The 24719-nt window shown below is 36.1% G+C and overlaps 1 protein-coding gene across 4 annotated transcripts in view; it reads right to left on the bottom strand.

Annotated features, from left to right (window-relative positions):
- The window catches only part of ZZZ3 (zinc finger ZZ-type containing 3), a 119305-nt gene that overhangs the window by 64958 nt on the left and 29628 nt on the right, over nt 1-24719 (bottom strand). For all 4 annotated transcript variants that reach the window (XM_027536843.1, XM_027536846.1, XM_027536845.1 and 1 more), the window contains exons 2-3: nt 5510-5643; nt 3766-3919 (exon numbers count right to left, since the gene is read on the bottom strand). The gene's annotated coding sequence lies outside the window, so the exon portion shown is untranslated. The remainder of the gene's footprint in view (nt 1-3765; nt 3920-5509; nt 5644-24719) is intronic.

The following is a 24719-nucleotide window of genomic DNA, read 5'->3' as shown; positions in this document are numbered from 1 at the left end:
GAAAGAAGCCAGTAATGGCTGTAGGACATAGCTGCCCAGGACCCTCTTCCCTCCTCCCTTTTGCCGGCCTTCCCACAGGCTCACTCTCCTTTAACTCTCCAAATGCCATTCTACCCCCTCTCCCCACAAATCAAATACAGTCTCTCCTTTGCCTTATCTTAGAAGTATAACAGAAAGGTTATTAGGAACTACAGAAGATATAGCAACATGCTACCACATACAAAAAAAAAAAAAAAAAAGAAACTGTCTTCTTGTTCCTGCCTGCTGATAAAGTGAAAAAGTATCCTGTAAAATATATAAGTTGGTTGGATTTAGTTTTGTTTCAGAGTATGGTATATGTCTAAATTTTTAATTAACAATTTTTTCTAATCTTGTAAGACTAGATTACAAGATTACAAGATGACTCAAAAAATTGGACCTAAGATTAAAGCATGAAAATTTGTTCTAGAGAATTCCATAGCAATCATGTGAACAATAAACATGGAACATCAATCAGAACTTTGTTTTTTAAAGCAAATTTCTACTGTTTTGGGACTCATTTAGTCAGACCTCATGTATAATTCTCTTTAGTTAAAATCTTGTTATTAAGATTACAGTCTCTCTTTATTCACAGGTAATAAACACTGAATGATCCATAAATATCTATTTTTAATTACATATAATTTAAGTTAAACTTCAAATGATGTTTCAAAAGAACACAAACTAAAAAATATTAAAATCAATGCATTTGATCCATGTACCTAAATCTGAAGCTTTCAAATTTGAAGACTATAGATTTTTAAATATTCGATACCTGTGTAAATATAACAAAGAAAACATAATACTTTAATTTCACTAACTTTATTTATAAAATCTAATGCAAGTATCTTTAATGCAAATTTGATTATATTCACGATTTATGGTTCAAAAATAATATTGGCAATAGTAATATTTTATAAACACACACAAAAAAACTGTTCATCTTTATTTTTTAAAATATGGATGCCAATCAAGGGCATACAAAACTTCAAATGATTCTGTAACAGGCATTCCTAGTCCTTTTCTTTCCACACCAATCCAAATAGAAAGCAAAATTTCTGCCTTATCATTATCAATGAAACAATTCCATTATTAATAGTAAAGAAAACTACTAACAAATATATATATATATCATTATAAAAGACCAACTATGATGATAATGAGGGCCTATTTTATTTCTTCACCATTCCAGTAATCAAAATACTTACAAACATGAAATATTAGAACTGTTTTCATTTCTTTTGTTCCCTCAAAATCTTTTTATTCCATTCACAACTAAAATGAAGTGCAAGTTTTAGAGTTCTCAAACCTTATGCTATTGGGCCACATTTAAAGCAAAACTGCTTTGTGACATGAACACTTGGGCTACTTCAAACTCTTGCAACTCAGAGTGTTGACCTAAACACCTGAAACTAACACAACACTGTAAATGAACTATAATCTAATAAAATGTTTTTTAAAATATAGAGTATTTTGTACATAATTTGGTGATTCATATTTACTGTCCTTAAAGTAAGTGGCCTGAGAACTAGCACCATGGGCATCTACTGGAAGCTTGTTAGAAATGCAGAATATCAGGCCCTGCCCTAGACCTTTTGATTAACCAGATTCCCAGGTGATTAAATGTCTGTTAGGTTAAGATGCACTGCCTTAGACCACTGCATCAGACAGAAGTCTATTAAAATATACCAAGTTTCAAACTAAATTAGGCCATTTATCCTTTAGTTCTTTATCTGATTCTAATAAAAACTTAATAAAACCATGATCACTTTGGCTAAGGAAGCACTAAATAGAGGATTATAAAAATCTCTTGCATGAAATTAACATATTGCATATACTTAAGACATTAAGTTGATTAAAATTCTGAAGATTAGAGTGAAATGAAATTTTAACATTCTTCCCTCTAATGATTTTTTCTTCTGTGTTAATCTTTTTCTTCATTATCTTTTCTATTTTTGAATAAGAATTTATAAAGACACGTATTTTCTATAGTTACCTGATAAACTTGAGTGCAAAATTCAACTACTAAATAGAGATTAACAATGCTCTGATTATCTCAACCAAGTCTCAATATTGTTTTGCTATGCACTGCAAAGTATTATAGACTAAACCAGTTGTCTTCCTCATTTTAGCTACATAACACAAGAGTTACTAAAAAAATTCAGTGAAGAGGTTTGGAGTACAAAATATTTCTGCCAAAAATTAAACTGCTAAAGGAAAAGAAACTCATTTACAAAGTATCTCAGAAAATACCCCTGTTAGTTAACCAAATAGTTGACATGATGAAAACATTAGCCAGTATCCAAGTGGAACTGGAAATTTAATCACTCTAGTTTTAGAATTGAGGGAATCTGTTGGTTAAAAGATTCATAAAGACAAAATCCAATCTAGCAACTAGAATCAAGTTTTTCCTGTATTACCCACAAACTGACGAATATGGCATTTTCTACAATAGAGGGAAGAGAATATAATCAATTACTGGGATTCTTCTCTTCCCCACCCTCATAAGTTTTCATCCTATTGCAGGACATACCTGAAAAGGACAGTCAATTAAATTTTAGCCTGTTCATTCACATTAAGGCCCAAATCCTGCCTACAATTTCACATATCTTACCCATTTGTTTACTGTTGAACTATCCTCTCCCAAATTTGAATCTAATTATAGAACCTAATTATAGGATTCTCAAATCTAATTATGGGATTCTGAAACACTCTGAAATAGTATCAGCTTTGTTTCAGATAATAAATTTCCAGCCCCTGTGATCATATCTGTGTAACTGCTTCAATAAGAACTGAAAGGAAACTAAAATGCTCCACCTAATGAAACACTACTGCAGCTATCACCTTTACTTAAGAGAAAGAAATCAAAAGCACTACCTATAAGCTTTTGTTCCACTATAATTACTGAAGTAGAACAGTTTTTTTTGGGAACTGAGGGACTGGCACTCCTTCATTAACATCAATATTCTAGCTGATGGTTATTTAGTTTTATTAACTGAACAATTTTTAGGAAACTGGTCATGATATCACGTAGACAAACCAAAGTGAAAGGTTAAAAGAGCAAAAGCAATAGGAAGTGTCACTAAAGATTCTTTTTCTATTTGTCTAGAACAGGAATAGGAACTGTTTAATAATGGTGTAGGAACTATCCTTGTCATACAATTCTCTTAAGACAAATTTCTTCAGTTGAACAATTACACCATTATCTACAATGTCAAAAGTATCTATAAGGTTGAAAGAAGGAGAGTGAGACCTGGGGATGCAGCTACGCAATTCAACTTAAGGTTCTTAATATTAGTCTCTTTGAAGCCTGGGAACTCTATTACACACTATCTTGACCTCTTGTTTAAAGGGATCTCTTCTTGCTTCCCCTTTCAGAGAAATAGAGAGAAAGAGATAGGCAGACAAATACAGATAGACAGAGGTGAATGTATATACACTTAAAAAGGTAAGTGGGGAGAAAGAGAAGTCAAGGAATCACATACTGCCCAATACCTCAAGTACTGAAAGGTATAATGCTTTAGAGATTCTAATGTCCTTCGAGTCATTTCATGTATCCCTTGTTGGGAAAATATTTCATTCCTACCCAATTCCCTATAGCTCCACATTCCTACGAACAGCTACCCAGACTGCACAATTTTCCACACACCAAAGGAAGTATATAAAAATAACAAGTCTCCTCTCCTTAAATACAAGCAAACAAACAAACTATAGTTGTCTTCACTACTGCAAAACTAAATAACTTACCTGTACAACCAAAGATCTATCATTGTGGAAATATTATCTCTTTTCCTTATATCCTGAAGGAGTTGAAGCTATGATCTAGAATAGAGCTTAAGCATCAGGGTTTCAGACTCTCAGCTTCAGCCATGGAGAATACTAGAACTTCCTAAATTCCTTTCTTTAAAATAAAATAATAAAAAAAAAAGAATTAAAGAAGCAAATTAACTTATGCTAACAGATTTCAGTAACACTTTGGTAATTCTCATTAACTTTGTAGCCTTAGAAATAACAAGAAACTGGAAAAGGATTTTTAGAAACTAATAAAAACAAATCAAAAAGTTTGAAATACACTAAATCTTTACAACTCAATATTATTTTGAGTCAAAATGTGACTCAGTTCTTTTCTAGAGTCTAAGGCAATATTGTCCTGAGATGACCCAAAGACTGCCCTTTATAAAATTTCTCATACAGAATTTATAATCTCTTACTCTTATTCTAGAGGCCTTCCCAAAGTTTGGCCTTCGAGTATTTAAAACTGAGGACTGAACAACAAAAATAATTTAGGTTACGTACAACAAAGAATCAACCGAATCTTCTATATATACATGATAATTGTAATGAAGTGTTACAGGACTTTACAAAGGGAAATTTTTTATAAAGGGAAATTTCTATTATTTTTGGCATATGGATTTTCAACAAAAACAATAAGGATTTTCTGGCTCTGGTACCCAATAGACTAGGTATTTTAATTAGCCTAATTACAATGCATTTCTTGGACAATCTGATTAATTTTAATTTTACTTTATAATAATGTATTACAATATCCTTTTCAGAGAAGCTGGCCAAATGGGTTATGATGACTGCGCATTTGAAAATAAGGAGGAACACCACGAAAAAGACTGGCAAGGTTTATGATAGGAACTGTCACTTTACTATAAACATAAAACTAGATATTCTAAAAGTGACAGTATTTTTGGTAAAGTATTGTAATTTGAAAATATAAAAAAAAAATTTAAGTTTTAAAAATAAAAAACTGATGCAATTATCAAGCTTTGTAAACTATCAATAGATAGCAAAAATAAATAATAGCACAGTTTCGGTCAGTAAGACTGGAACAAGGCTAATATTTAATATCTCTAGATGCAACCTCTCCCAGATATGCCTTGCAAATTCTTGAAAAGCACAAGGTAGGAAAATTGTCTAAATAAAATTATTTAATGCTACATTAAAGAATGTTCTAAATTAACATGAGGGTACACAGTAAAAAATGGGCCTATAAAAAAGTAACACTTGACTTGAAACTTCACTCTTCTTATAACACATTCCAACTGCCAACTCCTTTGTACTCAACCCTGAAATCCTTTCACAAACATGGTAACGCATTGCATTGTATGGTGTGTGGTGATGGTAGCAATCAACAGAACCAAAGAAGATCCACCCTTTAGGATGTGTCTCTGAGTATTCCCTAGCACGCCCATTTCAGTACTCTTTCAAGTTCCAACCAGTCAGGTTACTATCCTATTTGGATAGGGATTGCTGTAGAAACATCATCCATTATATTTGCCAGGCAAGGAGATCTGCAACTGTTATTTTCAGAAAACTGATACTTACAGCTGAGTCCTACCAGTATTAAGATAAACAGGGTCATGCAAATGGTTAGGCAGATTAGGCTTCTGAAAAACCTAATACACTGAAAAAGAAATTACTTCAGTCACTTACTTGTGCTAACTAAAGCACACTTGGCCTTAAGATTACATTTTTTTCTTACCTTTCTTTTAAGTGTTTCACCTAGTGTTTGATTTCCAAGCGTCTGCATTTATCTGTCATCACTGTTAATGTCCATTTTACATTGAGACTTCAGGTATTAATTATTTATATGGTTGAACTAGCACAACTTGATATCTGTGAAGGAAAACCACAATATAGTCACTATGGGTGTGTTATTATTTGCAGATTTGTGGATAAAACTGACAGTATTTCTAAACACACAGCACATTGCATTTTTAAATAAATTTCACAAATAATTCCTTTTATTTCACTATAAAATGTTACTTTAACAGACTAAAAGGATTTCTTAATTCTTTTATAAATTCTTCTCACAGTGCCCACATAAAATATTTCAAAATTTCATTCTACATTAAAATTTGTATCAGTTTTAGAACTTAGATTCCTTTTCTGACTACCAATATAAATATGCCTCACTTGCCACAAGTCTGCAATTTCTCAGATATTAATAGAAAAGTACTTTTTTGTGTTTTATGATAATATTGGAGAATAAATCTAGAAAACTTAAGAATGCAGTAAAAAAGATCATGACTTTCCCCTAAACATGACTTTAAAACATTTGTTTTCTTTTAAGCTAATATTTTTGTATTGGTTAGATTATCCCTCTGTGACTAATTTGTTCCTGTTATTTTGACTATAAATAGGAAATAAATGTGACAGAATAAGTGAAGAAATAAATCAACATGTAGCTGTGCAAATGTTCCTTACATGTAAGCTTCCTAAAAATATATCCTTGGTTACAGGTTGCAAGTGAGAAACATATCAAAGTGCTTACAATGATAATGAAAAGCATTATATAAAACTTTAAGTCATTTCTACCCATTTACTAGTGAAAAAATAAGCTTAAAAATGTCATATATGTCACAGAATTTATCAGTGGCATTCTAAAATGATTCAACATAGTTTACCATTCCAAATTCCTGTATAATAAAAAGTAAAAATCTACACAGAAAATGCAGATGGTCTATTTTGTGTATAAAATTTGTTACTGGAGATGTTCACTAAAATACCGTAGAAAACTGTAAAATAAAATACACAATGTCAATTATATCTCAACTTTTTTAATTGGAGAAACAGAATAATAGAGTAGATAGTGATTAAGAAATACTAATATCTATCCTCAAACACTTCATTTCGATTCCATTTGTTTTCTTTTTTGTTTTGTTTTTTTTTTTAACTGCACAGTATGGCTTGTGGGATCCTAGTTCCCCAACCAGGGATCAACCAGAGTTCCCCTGCAGTGAAAGCATAGAGTCCTAACCATTGGACCACCAGAGAATTCCCTCATTTGTTTTCAAATGTTAAGAAACACATTAGGTAATGTCACAAAAAAATTTAATACACATCTAAGTATTCCTAAATTTAAAAGTTGATATAAATGCTCTTGTAAAAATGAGTTAAACTAGTCAAAACTCTTCTTACATTCCTTACACTACACAGCAGTCTTCATTTCATTCACTAAGCATTTCAAATTTAAGATTCTACACAAAACTATATGCTTTTGGAGCAGGTAAACTATTAAGAATTGCGACAAGCTACCATAATTTTAAATTTTATATTATTTAAATATAGTAACTTGCTCCAGAAGTTTAAAAAGGTTAGCTATTCTGTCCTTTTAAAGCACACAAAATAGAAAACAAACCATTTAAATCCCATTCCTAAGGCCTTATTTATGCCTTTCCACAGAGCTTTGCTTGTGTTCACGTACTAACAAAATTCATTGACTATTCAAGAATTCCAAAACCAATTCCAAAAACCAATCCTGACTGAAAAGAATTGCTTTTCCTACTATTTGCAGTCTAACACTAGTACTACTGTGTTAAACAGATTACAGGATCTCAGATTCACAGCACATGTGAAATCACTTCAAAAGACTACAAAAAAAATCTCACTAGAAAACGTATCAGTTCTATTGACACAGCAAAGTTATATGCTACACACTTACTATAAAAGTAAAACTGTACAATCTAGGCTAAATGCAATCTAAATTATAATATATATATATATATTTTTACTTTTCTAAGACCTTTGGGAAAAAACTCAGAACAAAGGTTACAACACAGACATTTGACATCCAATTCCTCAGTTATAATCGAAAATATTAAACACACACACTACACTTTAAATTATTTTAAAAGAAAACAGAGAGAGGCAGTCAAAGCTGGTTATAAAAAGCATGAAGATAATGGTCAAAGACATAAATACTTTTCCTAAACAATTAAGTGTATCATCGTTACTTGCTACAAAGAGTTGAAGTGAATTTTCACTTGGTACAAAGTATGATCAGGAAGATGACAACATCCTGGCTCCCTAAGTTGTTTAGAACCAGAGGTTCAATGTGTTGGATGCCTCCTACAGGTTTCAGAGATAAGCATATTTCACAGGCAACATAAAGGACATAGAAAGAGCATCAGATTTGGTGGAAGGAGACACAAATATGATTCTCTACCCACCATCAATCTAACTCTTTGATCATGAGAAAACCACACTGCCCTTTTGCATTTCGTCTATAAAATAGGAGACGTAACACCTGCCCACTACACTTCAGGGTTACTGTGAAGTTCAGTAAGTTTATGCCTCCAAAGTACTGAAGAATGCTGGTTTTTGAACTTTTTTATACTGCTTTCCAAACTTTAGATTCAGCAGTTCTGGACATGGCAAGCGTAAATATTTTTAATTAACTACTTTAGGTCATTCCAGTGCAGCGGTTCCCCCAAAGATGAGGCTCACACTTTGAAAAAAATTCCATCACTTTCTTCTGAAGAAACTTTAATGCTACAAAAAGCATTACCCTAGGGATTTAATGCAAATTTCTAAACCTCCTTAGAATTTCAGATTCAATGAAGTTGGGGCAGGGCACAGAGTCCTCATTTTTATCACACTCACTGCAGGTGATTGAGCTCAGGACCCACACTTCTACAAACCCTAAAGCAGATTATTCCCCTTGTACATTTCTCAAATCTAATTTCACTAAATTTCAAATTTCCCCATCTCTAGTGTCATGAAGTTATGACCAACCTAGACAGCATATTAAAAAGCAGAGACATTATTACTTTGTCAACAAAGGTCCATCTAGTCAAGGCTATGGTTTTTCCTGTGGTCATGTATGGATGTGACAGTTGGACTGTGAAGAAAGCTGAATGCCAAAGAATTGATGCTTTTGAACTGTGGTGTTGGAGAAGACTCTTGAGAGTCTGTTGGACTGCAAGGAGATCCAACCAGTCCATCCTAAAGGAGATCAGTCCTGGGTGTTCACTGGAAGGACTGATGTTGAAGCTGAAACTCCAATACTTTGGCCACCTGATGTGAAGAACTGACTCATTTGAAAAGACCCTGATGCTGGGAAAGACTGAGGGCAGGAGGAGAAGGAGACAACACAGTATGAGATGGTTGGATGGCATCACTGACTCAATGGACATGGGTCTGGGTAAACTCCAGGAGTTGGTGACGGACAGGGAGTCCTGGCGTGCTGCGGTTCATGGGGTCACAAAGAGTCAGACACGACTGAGCAACTGAACTGAACTGAGTGTTATGAAGGGCATGACCAATATTAGACCTTCATCATTTCCTACTTCAACTAATCCACCTGACTTGTAATTGGTTCCTTTAAGTCTTGCTCCTTACAAATTCATGGTCTACAGAGAAGTCTAAGGTGCACATTTCTGTCACTCTCTTGTCTAAAACCCTTTCAAGGGACTTCAACTTCTGGCCAAGACAGAGTAACAGAGATGAGAGGTACGTTCCTATTCAAAACAACTGAAAATCTGGGCAAACTGTACAAAAATGTTTTTCAGACACTTGAAACCAGACAACACAGAACAGTGATCAACGAAAGAGAAGAAACAAATAAAGCAAAGCCTTTAATAGCCCCAGCTTCCTGACTGAGTTTCCAGACTGCAGAGCGAGGAGGGTGATCTCAGGCAAACCAGTCTCCCAGTGTTAAGACAAAGCATGGAATCTGGGGAGACTCAGGTAGCTAAGGTTTCCAGAACACTTGTACCAGAGAGAAAGGAGCATCAAAGACAGCAAGACCTCAGAAGATCTACAGAGATCCTCCTCAAGTCTTGAGCTGACCACTCATAAGTATATGCAGTATATCCAAGGCCTGGAAAATCACTCCTACCCACAGCAAGGGGTATACCAGGAAATGTGCAAAAACCAAGGACAGTTAGTGGTTTATAGTTCCTGGTTCACAGGGTTTCCAGTGACTCTGGTGTGAATATTCCTACCCATGGCCAATTTCAAGCTATCAAGCAATATCACTGAGTGCAAAGATGAGAAGAGATACATAGCAGCACATTAAACATTACATAGTGTTTCTACAATAATGATACAATAGATATAAATTACCACCAAAGCACAAAAATAGTAATAAGCAATAATATAATTGGGGTCTTCCCTGATGATTGGTCCAGTGGTTATGAATCTGCCTGCAGGACTTCCCTGCTGGTCCAGCGGCTAAGACTCCAGGCTCCCAATTCAGGGGCCCCAAGTTCAACCCCTGGTCAGGGAACTAGATCCCACATGCTGCAACTAAGACCTGGTGCAGTCAAATGAAGAATTAAATAAATATTTAACAACAAAAAAAAGAATCTGCCTGCCAATGCAGGCAATGCAGTTTCAACCCCTGCTCCAGAGAGACCCCACATGCCGCTGGGCAACTAAGCCCGTGCCACATGCTCTAGAGCCTGCCAGCCGCAATTACTGAAGCCGGAGGGCCTAGAGCCCACAACAAGAGAAGCCACCACTATGAAGAGCAGCACCCACTCACCACAACTAGAGAACACCTGAGCACAGCAAGAAAGATCCGGCACAACCAAAAATTAATAACTTGTTTTTTAAAAAAAAGGAGAACAGAGAAAAATGACAATAAGATTGAAAGGAGACTAGTCCCTGGAACTGACACAAGACAGTGAAGTTTATCTTTGTACTGAAAGAAACTGTCTAGTGAAATAAAGATGACTTCTAACTATAAACGTTGAAAGATGTCATCACCAACAGAAATAGACTATAAGAAACGTTAAAAAGAAATTCTTCAGACAAAAGAAAAACCATACTGGTTGGAACTCTGGATCTAACCAAACAAATGAAAAGCACCAGGACTGGAAAATCAGGGTAAATATAAAAGACTTTTTCCCCTTAGTTGTGATATCTCTTTAAAAGAAAATTGACTATTTAAAACAAAAACAACATTAATATACTGTGAAGTTTATAACATACACAGAAGTGAAAGATAATACTAGCACAACAATTAGGAAGAGGGAAATACAATGACGTAAGGTTCTTACACTACATGTGAAGTGGTATAATTTCAAGACACCCTGTAATAAGTCAAATCCTAAAAGGAATCACTGTTTAAAATTGACATTTAATAAGCCAACAACAGAAATAAAATAAAACATAAAAAAGAAAAAAATACTGAGTTCAAAAGAAGGCAGGATAGAGAGAAAAGTGAACAAAAATACATATATATGAAAAATTTTTAACAACAGCAAGGTAGTATATTTAAACAACTATACATACGTACATATGTATATATGTATATATATGTAGTAAATGGCCTAAAAACAGTTATTTGGAAAAAGTTTCTTGGAAAGAATAACAATAAATTTTTAAAGATTCAAGTAATAAAAATTGTGACCATGATAGAATTAAGTCAGAAATCAACATTAAAAGAATTGTCTCAAAATCCCCAAATATCTCAAAATAATAGCATGTTTCTACCCCATGGCCAAGGTCGGGGCAGTGACCGAGAGCGCCAGGCTGTGACAGCCCAGGAGCCGCCGAGAGGAGCTATCCCACGTCCAAGGTCAGGAGCGGCAGCTGAGAGGAGCTACCCCACGTCAGAGATCAGGGGCAGTGGCCAAGACGAGCTACCCCACGTCCAAGGTTAGGGCCGGCAGCTGAGAGGAGCTACCCCAGGCCTAAGGTCAGGGGCGGCAACCGAGAGGAGCAACCCCACGTCCAAGGAGCGGCGGGTGCATGGGTGCAGGAGGGCTGAGAGGAGCTACTCCACGTTCAAGGTCAAGAGGGGCGACCACGTCCAAGGTAAGGAGCAGCGGCTGTGCTTTGCTGGAACAGCCATCGAGAGATACCCCATGTCCAAGGTAAAAGAAAGTCAAGTGATGGTAGGTATTGCGACAGGGCATCGGAGGGCAGACACACTGAAACCATACTCACAGTAAACTAGCCAATCTGATCACATGGACCCAGCTTGTCTAACTCAAATGAAACTAAGCCATACCGTGTGGGGCCACCCAAGACTGACGGGTCATGGTGGAGAGGTCTGACAGAATGTGGTCCACTGGAGAAGGGAATGGCAAACCACTTCAGTATTCTTGCCTTGAGAACCCCATGAACAGTATGAAAAGGCAAAATGATAGGATACTGAAAGAAGAACTCCCCGGGTCAGTAGGTGCCCAATATGCTACAGGAGGTCAGTGGAGAAATAACTCCAGAAAGAATGAAGGGATGGAGCCAAAGCAAAAACAATACCCAGTTGTGGATGTGACTCGTGATAGAAGCAAGGTCTGATGCTGTAAACAGCAATATTGCAAAGGAACCTGGAATGTTAGGTCCATGAATCAAGGCAAATTGGAAGCGGTCAAACAGGAGATGGCAAGAGTGAACGTTGACATTCTAGGAATCGGCAAACTAAAATGGACTGGAACGGGTGAATTTAACTCAGATGACCATTATATCTACTACTGTGTACAGGAATCCCTTAGAAGAAATGGAGAGCCATCACGGTCAACAAGAGAGTCTGAGATGCAGTATTTGGATGCAATCTCAAAAACAACAGAATGATCTCTGTTCGTTTCCAAGGCAAACCACTCAATATTATGGTGATCCAAGCCTATGCCCCAACCAGTAACACTGAAGAAGCTGAAGCTGAATGGTTCTATGAAGACCTACAAGACCTTTTAGAACTAACACCCAAAAAAGATGTCCTTTTCATTACAGGGGACTGGAATGCAAAAGTAGGAAGTCAAGAAACACCTGGAGTAACAGGCAAATTTGGCCTTGGAGTACGGAATGAAGCAGGGCAAAGGCTAATAGAGTTTTGCCAAGAGAATGCACTGGGCATAGCAAACACCCTCTTCCAACAACACAAGAGAAGACTCTACACATGGACATCACCAGATGGTCAACACCGAAATCAGACTGATTATATTCTTTGCAGCCAAAGATGGAGAAGCTCTATACAGTCAGCAAAAACCTATATATAGAAAACTATAAAACACTGGTGAAAGAAATCAAAGAGGACACTAATAGATGGAGAAATATACCATGTTCATGGATTGGAAGAATCAATATAGTGAAAATGAGTATACTACCCAAAGCAATTTATAGATTCAATGCAATCCCTATCAAGCTACCAACAGTATTCTTCACAGAGCTAGAACAAATAATTTCACAATTTGTATGGAAATACAAAAAACCTCGAATAGCCAAAGCAATCTTGAGAAAGAAGAATGGAACTGGAGGAATCAACCTACCTGACTTCAGGCTCTACTACAAAGCCACAGTCATCAAGACAGTATGGTACTGGCACAAAGACAGAAATATAGATCAATGGAACAAAATAGAAAGCCCAGAGATAAATCCACGCACATATGGACACCTTATCTTTGACAAAGGAGGCAAGAATATACAATGGATTAAAGACAATCTCTTTAACAAGTGGTGCTGGGAAATCTGGTCAACCACTTGTAAAAGAATGAAAATAGAACACTTTCTAACACCATACACAAAAATAAACTCAAAGTGGATTAAAGATCTCAACGTAAGGCCAGAAACTATAAAATTCCTAGAGGAGAATATAGGCAAAACACTCTCTGACATACATCACAGCAGGATCCTCTATGACCCACCTCCCAAAATATTGGAAATAAAAGCAAAAATAAACAAATGGGACCTAATTAACCTTAAAAGCTTCTGCACATCAAAGGAAACTATTAGCAAGGTGAAAAGACAGCCTTCAGAATGGGAGAAAATAATAGCAAATGAAGCAACTGACAAACAACTAATCTCAAAAATATACAAGCAACTCCTACAGCTCAACTCCAGAAAAATAAATGACCCAATCAAAAAATGGGCCAAAGAACTAAATAGACATTTCTCCAAAGCAGACATACAGATGGCTAACAAACACATGAAAAGATGCTCAACATCACTCATTATCAGAGAAATGCAAATCAAAACCACTATGAGGTACCATTTCACACCAGTCAGAATGGCTGCGATCCAAAAGTCTACAAATAATAAATGCTGGAGAGGGTGTGGAGAAAAGGGAACCCTCTTACACTGTTGGTGGGAATGCAAACTAGTACAGCCACTATGGAGAACAGTGTGGAGATTCCTTAAAAAACTGGAAATAGAACTGCCTTATGATCCAGCAATCCCACTGCTGGGCATACACACTGAGGAAACCAGAAGGGAAAGAGACACGTGTACCCCAATGTTCATCGCAGCACTGTTTATAATAGCCAGGACATGGAAGCAACCTAGATCTCCATCAGCAGATGAATGGATAAGAAAGCTGTGGTACATATACACAATGGAGTATTACTCAGCCATTAAAAAGAATACATTTGAATCAGTTCTAACGAGGTGGATGAAACTGGAGCCTATTATACAGAGTGAAGTAAGCCAGAAGGAAAAACACCATTACAGTATACTAATGCATATATATGGAATTTAGAAAGATGGTAACAATAACCCTGTGTACGAGACAGCAAAAGAGACACTGATGTATAGAACAGTCTTGTGGACTCTGTGGGAGAGGGAGAGGGTGGGAAGATTTGGGAGAATGGCATTGAAACATGTAAAATATCATGTATGAAACAAGATGCCAGTCCAGGTTCGATGCACAATACTGCATGCATGGGGCTAGAGCACTAGGACGACCCAGAGGGATGGTATGGGGAGGGAGGAGGGAGGAGGGTTCAGGATGGGGAACACATGTATACCTGTGGTGGATTCATTTTGATATTTGGCAAAACTAATACAATTATGTAAAGTTTAAAAATAAAATTAAAAAAAAAAATTTTTAAAAAAAAAAGAAGAAAGTGCTGCACTCCATATGCCAGCAAATCTGGAAAACTCAGCAGTGGCCACAGGACTGGAAAAGGTCAGTTTTCATTCCAATCCCAAAGAAAGGCAATGCCAAAGAATGCTCAAACTACCACACAATTGCACTCATCTCACACGCTAGTAAAGTAATGCTCAAAATTCTCCAGCCAGGCTTCAGCAGTACATAAACCGTGAACTTCCTGATGTTCAAGCTCGTTTTAGAAAAGGCAGAGGAACCAGAGATCAAATTGCCAACATCCGTTGGATCATGGAAAAAGCAAGAGAGTTCCAGAAAAACATCTATTTCTGCTTTATTGACTATGCCAAAGCCTTTGACTGTGTGGATCACAATAAACTGTGGAAAATTCTGAAAGAGATGGGAATACCAAACCACCTGACCTGCCTCTTGAGAAACCTATATGCAGGTCAGGAAGCAACACATGGAACAGACTGGTTCCAAATAGGAAAAGAAGTACGTCAAGGCTGTCTATTGTCACCCTGCTTCTTTAACTTATATGCAGAGTACATCATGAGAAACGCTGGGCTGGAAGATGCACAAGCTGGAATCAAGTTTGCCGGGAGAAATATCAATAACCTCAGATATGCAGATGACACCACCCTTATGGCAGAAAGTGAAGAGGAACTCAAAAGCCTCTTGATGAAAGTGAAAGAGGAGAGTGAAAAAGTTGGCTTAAAGCTCAACATTCAGAAAACGAAGACCATGGCTTCTGGTCCCATCACTTCATGGGAAATAGATGGGGAAACAGTGGAAACAGTGTCAGACTTTGTTTTTTTGGGCTCCAAAATCACTGCAGATGGTGACTGCAGGTATGAAATTAAAAGACGCTTACTCCTTGGAAGAAAAGTTATCACCAACCTAGATAGCATATTAAAAAGCAGAGTTATTACTTTGTCAACAAAGGTCCATCTAGTCAAGGCTGTTTTTTCCAGTGGTCATGCATGGATGTGAGAGAGTTGGACTGTGAAGAAAGCTGAGTGCCAAAGAATTGATGCTTTTGAACTGTGGTGCTGGAGAAGACTTGCGAGTCCCTTGGACTGCAAGGAGATCCAACCAGTCCATCCTAGAGGAGACCAGTCCTGGGTTTTCATTGGAAGGACTGATGCTGAGGCTTAAACTCCAATACTTTGGTCACCTCATGAGAAGAGCTGACTCATTGGAAAAGACCCTGATGCTGGGAGGGAGTCGGGACAGGAGGAGAAGGGGATGACAGAGGATGAGATGGCTGGATGGCATCAATGATTTGATGCACATCAGTCTGGGTGAATTCCGCGAGTTGGTGATGGACAGGGAGGCCTGGCGTGCTGCAATTCACGGGGTCGCAAAGAGTCGGACACGACTGAGCAACTGAACTGAACTGAAAATCCCTATGAGTCAAAGAAGAAAGAGAAACGAAGGAGAAATTAGAAAATAGTATAACTAAATGAAAATGAAAACAACATAATTAGTAGCTATGAGATGCAACAAAAGTTAACACTTAAGGGAAAATTTATAGCAGAAAACATACTGGAAAAGAAGTAACTCAACTCAATGACAGCACCCACCTTAAGAAACTAGAAATAATAATATAGCCCATATTAAAAAGAAAGGAAAAAATAAAGAACAGAAATCAATGAAACTGAAAACAGAAAAATAAAAATCAATAAAAAATAGTCTCTTGTCACACTAATTAGGAAAAAACTATATAAATTTCTAACATTAAAAAACAATGAAGTGATGTAACTGTATTCTGTATTTAACAGATAATTATTCCAACAAGGGTACCAAGACAAATCAATGAGGAAAAAAATTATAATCCTTCCCCCAAAATGGTGCTAAAACAACTGAATATCTATATGCAATGGAAAGCTGGACACCTACTTTGCATTCTCTTCAAAAATTAACTAAAAATGAATCAAAGACCAATGTGTAGGAGTTAAAAGTATAATATTTTTAGAAGAAAAGTAAGTATAAATCCTTGTTACCTTGGATTAGACAATGGTTTCTTACCTATGACCCTAAAAACACAAACAACCAAGAACAAATACTACATGATTCCACTTATATGCGGTACCTAAAGTAAGTCAAATTCATACAGATAAAAATAGATTGGTGGTTACCAAGAAGTAAGAGAAGAAGGTAATGGCAAGTTATTATCTAATGGATACAGAGTTACAGCTATACAAAATTAAAGACACTTTACAGATGAGATGGATGATAGTGATGACTGCCCAACAATATTATGTACTTAATGCCACTAAAAACTGTGCACTTTAAAAATGATCAATTTTACAAGAATGCCCACTGTCACCATTTCTATTTAACATAGTATTGTAAGTCTCAGTCACAACAATCAAAAAAGAAAAAATAAATAAAAGATAACAAATTGAAAACAAAAAAGTAAAACTGGCACTATTTGCAGATGACATTATAATGTATGTAAAGAACCCTAGAGTCTCCACCCCAAAACTATTAGAACTAATACATAAATTCAACAAGTTTGCAGAATACAAGATTAGTAAGTAAAAATCTGTTGCACTTCTATACATTAACAATGAAATATCAGAGCAAGAAAGTAAAAATACAGCCCCACTTAAAACTTCCTTAAAAAATAAAATACCTAGGAATAAAGTGAACCAAGGCAGTAAAAGACCTATACTCTGAAAACTACAAAACAATGATAAAGGAAAATGAAGATATTCAAAGAAATGGGAAGATGTTCAGTGCTCTTGGATTGGAAAAAATCAACATTAATTATTAAAATGGCCATACTACTCAAAGTAAAGAACAGATTTAATGCATCCCTATCAAAACACCAAGGATATTTTTCACAGAACTAGTAGAAATAATCACAAAATTTATATAGAATCAAAAAAGGCCCCAAACTGCCAAAGCAATCTCAGTAAAAAGAACAATGCAAGAGGTATAACTCTCCCAGACTTCAAACTATACTCCAAAGCTACAGTAATCAGCATAGTACTGGCACAAAAACAATAGAACATTGTTCTGGCACAGACACATAGAACAATGGAACAGAATAAAGAGCCCAGAAATAAACATATGCACACACAGTCAATTAGTCTATGACAAAGGAAACAAGGATATATAATGGCAAAAAGATAGCCTCTTCAACAAGTGATGCTGAGGAAACTGGACAGCCACAATCAGATAAGAACATTATCTCACTCCTCACACACACAAAAATAAACTCAAAATGGTTTAAAGACCTAAATATAAGACATGAAACCATACAACTTCTAGAAGAGAACATAGGTGGAACACTCTTTGACATAAATCACAGTGATATTTTCTGGGATCAATCTGCTAAGGCAAAAGAAATAAAAGCAAAAATAAACAAGTGGGACTTAATTAAATTCAAAAGCTTTTGCACAGCAAAGGAAACTTCAGTATAATGAAAGACAACCTATGAATGGGAGAAAATATTTGCAAGTGATATGACCAACAAGTGGTTAATATCCAAACTGCTCAAATAACTCAAAATCAAAAATAATCCAGTCAAACCAAGGGTCAGAAGACTTGAATAGACATCTTTTCAAAGACATACAAACAGCTAACAGGCACAAGAAAAAATGCTCAACATCACTAATTATTAGAGAAATGTAAATCAAAAGCACAATGAGGTATCACGTTACACTGATCAGAATGTCTATCATCAAAGAGAATACAGGGCTTCCCTGGTGACTCAGTGGTAAAGAATTTGCTTGCTGTATGGCAAAAACCACTACAATATTGTAAAGTAATTAGCCTCCAACTAAAATATAAATTAATTAAAAAAAAAAAAAAAAGAATTCGCTTGCCAATGCAGGAGACATGGGTTCAATTTCTTATCCAAGAAGATCCCACAGGCTGCAGAGCAACAAAGTCCATGCACCACAACTATTGAGCCCGTGCTCTAGAGTCCAGAATTCACAATTACTGATCCCACATGCCACAATTACTGAAGCCCACACACCCTAGAGTCCACACTCCATAGCAAGAGAAGCCACCGCAATAGAAGCCTGCACACTTCAACCAGAGAAAAGCCACTGCAGCAACAAAGACCCAGGACAGCCAAAAATAAATAAACAAATTAAAAAATATTAATACAAATAACAAATGTTGTGAGAGTGTGGAGAAAGGGGAACCTTTGTACACTATTGATGGGAAATTGGTGTAAACTGGAGCACCTACTATGGAAAATAGTATAGCGGCTCCTTTAAAAACTAAAAAATAGAACTACCGGGGAATTTCCTGTTGGTCCAGTTAAGACTCCACACTTTTATGTATGGAAAAAAAACAAAAACACTTTTTGAATTAAAGATACGTGCAACCCAATGCTCACAGCAGCACTATTTATAATAGCCAAGACACGGAAGCAATACAAGTGCCCATCAACAAATGACTGGACTAAGACAACACACACACACAGGAATAGTACTCATTCCTCATGCCATTTGCAGCACATGGATAGACTAGGAGAACATTATGCCTAGTGAAATAAGTCAAAAGACCTATACTATACCACTTATATGTATCACTTAAATCTAAAAAATATAAATGAATGTGTATGTAAAACAGACTCACAGATATAAAAAACAATATATGTAAAACAGACTCACAGATATAAAAAACAAACTTGCAGTTACCAAAAGAGAGACAAAAAGGGGGAGGGACAAATTAAGAGTATGTGATTAATAGATAACAAACTACTATATATAAAATATATAAGCAATAAGGATGTACTATATAGACCCAAAAATATCTTCTTTATCTTGTAATAACCTATAATAAAATATAATCTGCAAAAATACTGAATCACTATGCTGTATATCTGAAACTAATACAATTATGTAAATCGACTATACTTCAATTTTTAAATGGTCAATTTTAAGATATATATGTTTTACCACAATTTAAAAATTGAAAACAAGCAACCACAAAATACACATAAATTGTAGTCACAAAAATTTAAGCTTTTTGTGCCTTTTGTGTTTCTAAGAACTCTATCAAGATAACGAGACAAACCACAGAATGAGAGAAAATATTTACAAATCACTCATCTACAAAGAACTGTTACAACTTAGTAAAAACATAAGCGGTGTAAAAAGTGACTAATGGATCTGAATACATATTTCTGCAAAAAAAGACGTACAAATAGCCAATAAGCATATTAAAAGATGCTCAACATTGTTGGTCATCAGGGAAATATAAATCAAAACCACAATGAGGTATTGCTTAATACCCACTATGACTAGTATGACAAAAAATGAAAAACCAATATTGACAGGATATGCAGAAATTAGTACCCTCATACATTGCTGGTGTAAATACAAACCGTTGCACCTTTGGAAAAGTCTAGCAGTTCCTCAATAAGTTAAACATAAAATTACCATGAGGGAGAAATTTCACTCCTAGATACATACCCAGGAAAAACAAAACATTTTCACACAAAAACTGAATTTTCACAGCAATGTTATTCACAATAGGCAGAAAGTGAAAACAACTCAAATGTTCATAAACTGCTGAATGGATGTATAAAATGTGGTATACAATGGAATATTTATACAGCCATAAAAATGAATGCTGTATTGGTACAAACTACAACATGGATGAAACTTAAAAACCCGACACATGAAAAAAGGCAATCACCAAAGGTCATGTATTGTATAATTCTATTTATATGAAATGTTCAGAACAGGTAAATTCATAGACAAAATCTACAAAAAGGAGATAAGTGGCTGCAGAGACTGGAGGAAAGGAAGAGATAGAAGAAAGTAACTGCTAATGGGTATGGGGTTTCTTTTTAGAGAGAGAAAAGTATTCTGCAGATGATGGTTACACAATTTTGTGAATATTCTAAAAATTACTGAATTATACACTGTAAAGGGATAAATATTATTTCTAAATTTTATAGGAACTTCCCTGGTGGTCCAGTGGCTAAGACTGTGCCTCCCAATGCAGGGGACCCAGGTTCAATCCCTGGTCAGGAAGGAAACTACATCCCACACGCTATAAAGAGTTTTGCGTGCATGTGCACAACTAAGACCTAGCACAGCCAAACAAATAATAAAAGTGATAAATAAATAGCATTTAATAAATAAACTATTCCCTTTGCCTCAAGTAACTGTGCCTTTCTTTCCATAGGCTGCTGCTGCTGCTGCTAAGTCACTTCAGTCGTGTCCGACTCTGTGTGATCCCATAGACGGCAGCCACCAGGCTCCTCCATCCCTGGGATTCTCCAGGCAAGAACACTGGAGTGGATTGCCATTTCCTTCTCTAGTGCATGAAAGTGAAAGTGAAAGTGAAGTCGCTCAGTCATGTCCAACTCTTAGCGACCCCATGGACTGCAGCCTATCAGACTCCTCCATCCATGGGATTTTCTAGGCAAAGTACTGGAGGGGGGTGCCATTGCCTTCTCCATTTCCATAGGCTACTAGGTCCCAAAAAACTGCTCTTCAATAAAGTGAGATAAAAGTCAGAAAATATACTTCATTTTCCATAAAGTTAGATTTACTCAATTTAAAGAATTCCTTTATTCTGAATCTATGTCACTCCTCTTTTTTGGTATGAAAGAGGTACCTGTAAAGATTCTAATATTTTTTAAACAAAATTAAAAGCTGGCAATCTCACACTGATTCCAAAATATTGAAAATTATACTAAACTGCTCTGTAACAATATTTTTAATTTTTTGTTAATTAAACACAATAATTTGGAACCACTGAGGTTGTAATGATACCAGTATTATGACATCATATACAAAAATAAGTATTAAGAAGACAAAATTATCAGGCTGTCATTCCTTTTTTTTTGCCTGGAGGTGGGACACACAGGACCCCAACCAGGAATAGATCCAAGCCCCTCTGCTGAGAAAGCAAGGTGTCCTAACCACTGAATCACCAGAGAATTTCCAGCTGTCATTTCTAAGTATTATTCAGTTCTATTTCATATTAGTGGATCAAAACAGTATTGAATAAAGAACATTTTTAAAAGTTAATCCAAGGAGATAAATGGAGTTTTTAAAAAACCTATTTAGAAGCAATTTTTCTATAAGCTACAGACTCATCAACCACTAGAGACAATTTCCCAATTTTCCCCATGAGTTTCAGAGTCCTATGTGGATTTATGTGTGATAATTCAGTTAACTCTATACTTCTCAAAATATATTATTCAGTCCTCTGCTGACAATTTCAAAATTAGTAAAAGAATGAACTTTCAATTTTATTCAGCTAGTGTTTATTTCATGGAGTATTCTTTTTAAAAGTATAAAGTGAAAGTGAAGTCGCTCAGTTGGGTCTGACTCTTGGCGACCTCATGGACCATAGCCTACCAGGCTCCACGGTCCATGGGATTTTCCAGGCAAGAATACTGGAGTGGGCTGCCATTTCCTTCTCCAGGCGATCTTCGCAACCCAGGGATCGAACCCAGGTCTCCTGCATTGCAGACAGACACTTTACCGTCTGAGCCACAAATCAATGATTTTATTCCATTTTAATTGAGGAGTTCTGGTGTGCTGCACTCCATGGGGTCACAAAGAGTCAAACACAACTGAGAGACTGAACTGAACTGAGGCTGAAAAGTCTAGTCAAAGAAAAGTATAAAGAATTATACAGATTATATCAAGATATAATAAAACAATCAAGTTATAAGGATTAATATTTGAGCAATGGTGTTATAGCCTATAAACATACAAGTTATCTTTCATAAACACCAATATTTAACTCCACATGGAACATATATTCAAAGTTATTGATAAAAATTCACATTTGCCCAATGACTTAAACTCAACTTCACAGATGAATTATCAGTAGAAAATCTTGATTCCCAAATACATAAACCTTTTCATAAAAACTCTTTCAAAAATGCATTTTTAAGCAAATACAGCACCAAGTGAGAGTGTTAAAGCTTAAAGTTTTAGTTAAGTCTTAAAGCTCCCATTTTACAGTGACGGAATGAATGTGAAAAGCCACTGTGTAGGAGGCACGTTGCCTAAGGTACTTTAAAGGCCTCTATTAGTATTCCAAGTTCAATAAATGGACTGCATCAGGAAAAAAAGAAAAAATTAAAAGAAGAAAACCTCAATAGAGTTCTCCAAATTTCTCTTGAATATAATATCTATTTCTATTTTCCCAGACTCAACATCAAAACACTTCACCCAGAAATATTTAGGGCTAAGTACTTTTTTCATTTTGGGGTCTTTTGACCTTTTTCCCTTGGCTGTAAAGTCATTACAATTTTGTACGTCAACTTGAAGTAAGTTCCTTACAGAGGATAAAATCAGAGTATTTTTCCCTTTCCAAAGGCAAAATCTAAAATCATTTTTTAACAGCTAAATAGCCAGACTCAAGGAGTCTAGTGGCTTCTAAACAAACCATTAACTATTCTTAATTATATGTCAACTAACCATGTTTATTTCTTTAGTAAAAGTTCTAGTCTATTGAGCAAATTAAAGAAACCTAGGAAGACTGAAATAAAAGATGTTGGAAAACACTGGAAAACGCAGAACTCAGTGTGGAAAAACCTGTAATCTTGAATCAAAGGTAATTCACCTATACAGTGTAAATGCACCTACACCATATATTGAAAGGCACCTGAATATCCTGGGTATTGGGGTAGGAGATAGTTTTAGGTTCGAATCCTACTTAACTAGTTATGTGACCTACAGCAATGAACCTGACACTCATTCCTCACCTGTGAAATGGGAATAAAGCACTCCTACTACACAAAATTATCCTGAGGATTGAATGAAATAATTTGTATATAGTACTCCCAGCACAGAGTGCTTAATCAATAGATACACATAATAATGACTGTTAACATCTATTATGTCTAATACTAGACACTAGATATTCATTATCTCATTTAAAACTCTCAAAAACCTAAGAGGGGAGGTCCTTTTATATAACTCCCATTTTACAGATAAGAAAACTAAGGCTTGAAAAGTGAACTATTTTATTCAACATTACACAGCTAACAGGACTGGAAAAGGTCAGTTTTCATTCCAATCCCAAAGAAAGGCAATGCCAAAGAATGCTCAAACTACCACACAATTGCACTCACCTCACACGCTAGTAAAGTAATGCTCAAAATTCTCCAAGCCAGGCTTCAGCAATATGTGAACCGTGAACTTCCTGATGTTCAAGCTCGTTTTAGAAAAGGCAGAGGAACCAGAGATCAAATTGCCAACATCCGCTGGATCATGGGAAAAGCAAGAGAGTTCCAGAAAAACATCTATTTCTGCTTTATTGACTATGCCAAAGCCTTTGACTGTGTGGATCACAATAAACTGTGGAAAATTCTGAAAGAGATGGGAATACCAGGCCACCTGACCTGCCTCTTGAGAAATCTGTATGCAGGTCAGGAAGCAACAGTTAGAACTGGACATGGAACAACAGACTGGTTCCAAACAGGAAAAGGAGTAAGTAAAGGCTGTATACTGTCACTCTGTTTATTTAACTTGTATGCAGAGTACATCATGAGAAACACTGGACTGGAAGAAATACAAGCTGGAATCAAGATTGCCGGGAGAAATACCAATAACCTCAGATATGCAGATGACACCACTCTTATGGCAGAAAGTGAAGAGGAACTAAAAATCCTCTTGATGAAAGTCAAAGTGGAGAGTGAAAAAGTTGGCTTAAGGCTCAACATTCAGAAAACGAAGATCATGGATGGCATCCAGTCCCATCACTTCATGGGAAATAGATGGGGAAACAGTGGAAACAGTATCAGACTTTATTTTTCTGGGCTCCAAAATCACTGCAGATGGTGACTGCAGCCATGAAATTAAAAGACGCTTACTCCTTGGAAGGAAAGTTACGACCAACCTAGACAGCATATTCAAAAGCAGAGACATTACTTTGCCAACAAAGGTTCGTCTAGTCAAGGCTATGGTTTTTCCAGTGGTCATGTATGGATGTGAGAGTTGGACTGTGAAGAAGGCTGAGCGCCGAAGAATTGATGCTTTTGAACTGTGGTGTTGGAGAAGACTCTTGAGAGTCCCTTGGACTGCAAGGAGATCCAACCAGTCCATTCTGAAGGAGATCAGCCCTGGGATTTCTTTGGAGGGAATGATGCTAAAGCTGAAACTCCAGTACTTTGGCCACCTCATGCGAAGAGTTG

Source organism: Bos indicus x Bos taurus, chromosome 3, assembly GCF_003369695.1.
Source record: "Bos indicus x Bos taurus breed Angus x Brahman F1 hybrid chromosome 3, Bos_hybrid_MaternalHap_v2.0, whole genome shotgun sequence".
Classification (NCBI taxonomy): Eukaryota; Metazoa; Chordata; class Mammalia; order Artiodactyla; family Bovidae; genus Bos; species Bos indicus x Bos taurus.
Note: the sequence above shows the minus strand (reverse complement) of the source record. Positions and strands in the feature narration are given on the sequence as shown.